The sequence below is a fragment of the Dasypus novemcinctus genome, chromosome X, assembly GCF_030445035.2.
Source record: "Dasypus novemcinctus isolate mDasNov1 chromosome X, mDasNov1.1.hap2, whole genome shotgun sequence".
NCBI classification, from domain to species: Eukaryota; Metazoa; Chordata; class Mammalia; order Cingulata; family Dasypodidae; genus Dasypus; species Dasypus novemcinctus.
In genome coordinates, this window is record NC_080704.1 from 15,848,176 (window position 1) to 15,854,695 (window position 6,520).

Below are 6,520 nucleotides of genomic sequence, written 5' to 3' on the forward strand. Positions count from 1 at the left end.
AACTGGGGATCTTTAACCTAGGAAGGAGAACCCTTAGAGCCAATTGTTTTCAAGGATTTAATGCCTATCGCATGGACTCTGTTGTTCAAAAGACAAACAAAACAAGACAGTCCTCATCCTAAAGGTGGTACAGAGGGTCCCCTATTGAGTGGGCTCATTGAAGTTCCCACCAACTCTGTGATTCCAAAAGTCAGAAGACCAGGCAAACGGTCTAGGGAATCACACAGGAGTTCAGGGGAAGAATGGAACGCAAGAATCTTAAGCCCGTGTTCTAGCAGTTAAATTTTATAAGCTAGCCTGTGGAGAGGAACAAAAAAGGGGCGTGGTAGATGGCTTGCAAAATGGTAGCAATAATTCCCCCCATCCCTACGGTCATACTCCCTTGCCTTGTGACTTATCAGCTCCTCCCTTCCAGAGGTGGAATTTATTTCTCTATCCTTTGAAACTGGGCTTGACCATGTGACTTGCTTCGGTCAATGTGAAGAAAGCCGAGTCCTGAAAAGTGCTTTACTGCCAGGGGCTTACCCTCTTTTGCTGCTCTGGGGACCTTTGTGGTTACCAGCAGGTGAGCCAGCCCAGGCTAGTCTGCTGAAGATGGGTGGCCCGATTACCCCCGTTTTCCCAGCAGATAATCATCACAACAGCCAGCTCCAAACCCCAGGCCTGTGAGTGAGGCCATCCTAGACCAACTAATCCCCAGCGACCCTATCAGCTGACTGTTGCTACATGAGTGAGCCCAGGCTAGACCCACCCGGCTGAGCCTAGCCCAAACTATGGATGCTCAGAATCATGAGCTAATATATGCTTGTCTTAAGCCACCAAGTTTTGGGGGTGGGTAATACGACGGGTATCTTTTCTGTTAAAAGGATCATAAAAAGCACGCATTTCAAGGATCCTGGAGACAAGAAGTAAATTAATAATCATGATGAGTATTAAAGTCAGGAGGAAACTTGACCACTATGAAGAAAAATCCACACCGCGGTTGTGTGGCTCTCAGCATGTTGTTTGTTCTTGCTGTGAATGGAATTGCTCATCAGAAAATGGGGGCTCATGCTTCACAAGTTTGCTATGACGAATGAAGCAGGTAATGTGTGTGAATTGCCTGGTGCTGTAACTAACACACATTAGGTATCTAATAAGGGTTGGATCTCTACTTTACTTTCCCTCCAATCTCTTCATTCTGGTGGCATAGATGTCGGATCCACTCACATGAAGAAAAAAGCTTTAGAAAGTCTTTCTTGAGAAAAATAAAAATAGATCTCCCCTTTAGAAAGGTGGAACGAGAGTAACCGATACAAATACAACTTGCAAAAATCAGTATTAATTTCTACTTTAATAAATTTTTATTTGGGAATTATTTTAGATTTACAGAAAAGCTGCAAAATAGGACAGAGAGTTCTCATGCATAGCCACTGAATATTTGTCAATGCTAAGAGATTAACGTTGGTTCATCGCTGTTCAATAACACTACAGTAATGGATCTGGAGTCCCGTTTCCTGACTAATGCCCTTTCTCAGTCCAGGATCCCACACTGCGTTTGGTTGTCAGGTCTCCTCAGTCTCCTCTGTGACAGTTCTTCAGCCCTTCCTTGTTTTTCATGACCTTGAGAGTTTTGAAGTGTACAGGTGAGGTATTGGTAGAATGCGCTCAATTTGGGTCTGGCATTTTCCTTGTGACTGGACTGGGGCTGTGAGTTTCCAGGAAACCACAAAAGTGAAGAGCCCTTCTCATCACAGCATGCTAGAGCCAAAATGTTGACATGACTTCTCCCTGATGATGCTAACTTTGATCGCTTGGCTAAGGTGGTATCTGCCAGGCTTTTCTGCTATCGAGTGGCTGTTTTTCCCATTCTATACTCTGTCCTTTGGAAGCCAGTCACCAGTCTAACCCACACTCAAGTCGGGGAGAAGGGACTGAGCAAAGTATCTACACATATCATTTGGAATTCTTCTATAAGGAAGATCTATCTCTTCTCCCCATTTCTTTCTTTCTTTATTGTTGAATCATTTATTTTTTATCAGTGTGGACTCATGTATGTTTATTTTTTCTCATAAACACAGTCTGATACAAACCAGAAAATGGTCCTTTTATTATAAAGATACTAGCTGTTCAGGCATAACCAGAAAATTTCAAGAAGTCATATATATATATGTATATATATATATATATGTATATATATGCCAGAATTTTTTTCACTTCTTGTGCTGTTTTTGTAAAAGAAGGAAGTAAACTCGCATGAATATTTGTGAGTGCAAAAAGGAAAACATTTTGCTAAGGAATGGTTATTTTCTTGCAACATCTAACTATATAACAGACTGATATTTGTTAAATTTGAAATTTAACACATTAAAACATAGTTAATAGACATTCAATCCTGAGCAGTATAATACAAAATTACCATTTGACAGAGAACACTTTTTTCGCACTGGGCAGCCCAGGACTGGCACTGCACGCATGGAGAGCTGACACAAGATGACGCAACTAAAAGAAACACAGATTCCTGAAGCTGCTGGTAAGGACAGAAGTGGTCACAGAAGAACACGCAGTGAATGGACATAGAGAGCAGACAACTCGGAGTGGGGTGGGGAAGGGGAGAGAAATAAATAATAAATCTTAAAAAAAAAAAAGGAATAATAAATTTTGGCAATAATTCTGGGAACTTGAAAAGGTAAGCCAGATCCCTGACTCTGAGAGCCAGCCATGCTCTGCTTTGTCAAGTATGTCCAGGCACTTCCTGAAAGCCAGCGGGCCTCAGCAATGCTGCAGAGGTCTGCTGTGGACCTTGGGTGCTCCCTTTCCTTCCATACAGTCCACTGTCTTCTTTCCATTACGATTTATATTTTGCCTCTCATTTTCCATCTCTCAAATCTGCAAATCCCAGTTTTTCCAGCGGTTCTTGTGCCATTAGTTGCCTCTCCATTCTGCATTCTGAATAGTCTTTGGTTTCATTTCTGCACAGAGCATTTTCGAAATTATTGTCACGGAGACTCTTTATGAATTTCTTTTTTGCCTTCACTGAAGTGATCCAGCGAGAAGCTTCCTTGTCCAGGGGTCTTAGTCCTGAAGTTCATGGCTGTCAACATGGCGGCACTTGTGGGGACCCTCATATATGTTATTTTATACTTTGGGTTGCAATCCAATCCAGTGCCACATTACTCACTTTGTTGCACAAGTTGTTCCAGTTTGGACATGGGCAGCTCTTTCAGGTTGCCTCCTGTGTCCCTTTCACATGCCCTTGTCCTTAATTCTTTTCCAAATGTATTAGCTCTTGATGTGCAATTTGGTTTTCTTCCCTGCCTATCCACTGCTTTAAGGTCCTTTAGAATGTCATGGTTTCTAGATCATAGGCCAAAGTCTACTTTTCTATTTTTATTTTACCAGACCTTTCTGTGACATTTAATACTGTTACTCTCTTTCCTTTAAATTCTATTTCACTAAAAAATGTGTGTTGGAATTTTCACACATAAACAAAACTAGAGAGATTAGTCGAATGACTCTCCATGTATCCACCCCTCCAGCTTCAACTATTCTCAATACTTTGCGGATCTTGTTCCAACTACTCTTCCCCCATTCTCTGTCTCTGGAGTATTTTAAAGCAAATCTCAGACATCATATCAGTTCCACTGTAAATCTATTTCAGTCTCTATAGCAGATAAGGACTTAAAAAAAACTAACCACAAAAACAATTTTCACATCTAACAAGATTAATACTTCCTTAATATGCTCCAGCACCCAGTCCACGTTCAAATTTATCCAATGATCTAAAATAATGTCTTTCATATAACAGTTAATTTGTTCCACTTAGAATCCATACAAAGTCCATATTTCACTTTTTCTAAGAGTTCTCCCCCCTTCTTTCTCACCCCAATACACACTTTTAAAAAGTCCATTTGTTAAAGAAACCGGGTCAACTCTTCTACAGAATTTCTCTCATTTGGAATTTGGCTGATTGCATCTTCACAGTGTCTTAACATGTTAGTCTACCCTGGAACTTCCTGTGAATTGGTAATTAGATCTAGAGTATTGATCAGATTTCATTTCCACCTCTCTCTTTCTTTCTCCTTCCTTCCTTCCTTCCTTCCTTCCCTCCTTCCTTCCTTCCTTCCTTCCTTCCTCCCTTCCTCCCTCCCTCCCTCCCTCCCTCCCTTCCTTCCTTCCTTTTCCCTTCCTTTCCCTCCCTCCCTTCCCTCCTTCCTAAAAATACTTTACCAGTGCTGACCAAGTGATAGTGCAGCCCAGGGGGTCTGGTTGTCCCACTTACAGTTTTCACTCTTTGTCTTTGCCTTCCCTCCTCAGTTGCCTTCACAGGCTCCTCTTTACCGTGTTTTAAAGTCATTGTTTTTCAAGGCTCCACTGTCACCAGCTCATTCCTTAGTCTACATGCCAATGCCTTTCCCACAGGTATTGGGCCAATGACACAAAAAGCTGTATTTGTCATGCGGACCCTCTCGGTGGAATTCCAAAGCCACATAGCCAGTGACTTACAGGATGTCATTGGACATACCTGTGAGCTCTTCAAATTCATTGTGCCCCAAATGGAAGTAATTACCCTTCCTCCCAAGCCTGTTTCTCTGTGCTTTCTCCACCTCGATGAACAAACCTCCATCCATGACAGACATGGGCGCCATCCTAGACGGTTTCATCACAGGCCCCAAATCGTTAAGCCACAGACTGTTTATTTCTCAGTATTTCTTGAATGTGTTCCCCCTTCTTATCACTGTCAAAGCCTCAGTTTTAAAATTCAGATGAAGGGCGCAGGCGTGTTACCCAGGGTGACAGACCCTTGCAAGTGGAGCCAGGACTAGCACCTACCCCTATGCTCCTGCATGAGAGTGGTGATCAGCTCCTGCTTCTTGGCTGGGCTGCGGCTCCATCATGCTTTAGAATTACACACATTGCACATAGAGCTGCGGAGCCAGAGTTGAGCATGGAGAAGCAGCCAAAAGCAGGGAGTTTTGGAGTCAGGATATCAGTGTTTGAAGCCTACCTCTACCACTTGAAGCCATCTTGGTTAAGTTGGTTAATTTCTCCATGCTTCAGTTTCCTCATCTGTAAAATGGGCATAATAATATCCCTTCACCAAATTTCTGATGTCTTAAAGCCTCTAGAAACTGGAAGCTGCTTTTCAATTTGGCAGCAAAACCGAGTTGACCTTAAAGATTTGGTGACAAAACCTGACCTGAATAGAATTGAGGATGTTTATGGTGTTTATTTATCCCACTTGGAGTATTCTTCCACCTCACTGCCTGACTCTGTCTTTGATGCCTGGATGAGTTCTGTAATGTGCTGCTTGGCATTATAAAAGTACCAACAAATGTCTGAACTCAGAAGCTCACATTGACCCAAGGGCTTGGGAAGCCAGTTGTGTAGCCGTAATGGCTACCTCATGGTTCTGCCACAGGTGTTCAAGGAATTGATAGCTGCAAAGCAATTAGAACAGGGCGCAGCCCACAGTAAGCCCTATGCAAGCAGCTGATAAATAAAGGAAACTTTTCAAGTAGCATTTACCCAGGAACAAAGTGTGAGAGAAATACCTTTCTGCTTGTCGAGTTTGACGAATTTGGGGCCTCCATCGTCAGATGCTGGGTCTCTACCATAGTTTTTCTGTTATGAAGAAATGAAAATCTCTGTCCAGGGGCCCCCAACCCTCTTGCTGCTCAGAGGTTGCCACTCTTCTGAGGTTGGCGTGAGTCCTTTTCCTGCATGTTTCTAGATTTTAGTAGATACATGTGTATTCCTCGGTATGCGTTTTTTGTAGCTTTGTATAAATGCCATCATGCTGTACCCATCCTCCTGCAACCTCCTCTCCTTTTACTTGACCCTACTATTTTCTTGCAGGTCATCTAGCGTGGGTTTCTGAAGGGTCCAGGTAGTGTGCCATCATGTGAACATTCCAGTTTGGTTAGCCCTGACCTGTTAATTGGCACTTACATTGCTTCTGATGGCCTGTGACTAAATGCTGCAGTGAGAGTTGTCGTGTGCAGCTCCCCAGTCCACATGGAAGAGTGTGTCTCTTGGGCATACACCAGGGAGTAGGAAGGTGGGCTCATGCATGCATGTTTTAACTTTCCAAGATCACGCCACTCTGCTCACCAATGCAGCCTGTGAGTTCTGCCTCTCTGTCCTTGTCTGCACTTGGCATTGCCACCCTTTTTAAAGCTTTTCCCATCCGAAGGGTATGAGATATCACTTTGGTTTTAATTTGTGGTTGGTTCTCCAGTGACCAGTGAGAATGAACCTCTTTTCTGCAATTGGCTCCTAAGTGGTGTCATGCCTCTAGCTGCCTCCTCAGGCCTGTGTTCCCTCAGTGGCAAAAGGCCATCTGTTCCTATCAATTAAGGCAGCCACAGATTCTTCTATGACTGGCCAAAGAGCTAAGAGACACTTAAGATCTGTTTGCTCAGGTCCCCTCACATACACGCAAGGGAGAATCACCATCAGACTGTTGTCAATAGGCAACAGCAAAAATCGGATTTAGAAGAGAAAGGGGAGAACTGATTTGCTGGCAGCCAGTAATGGA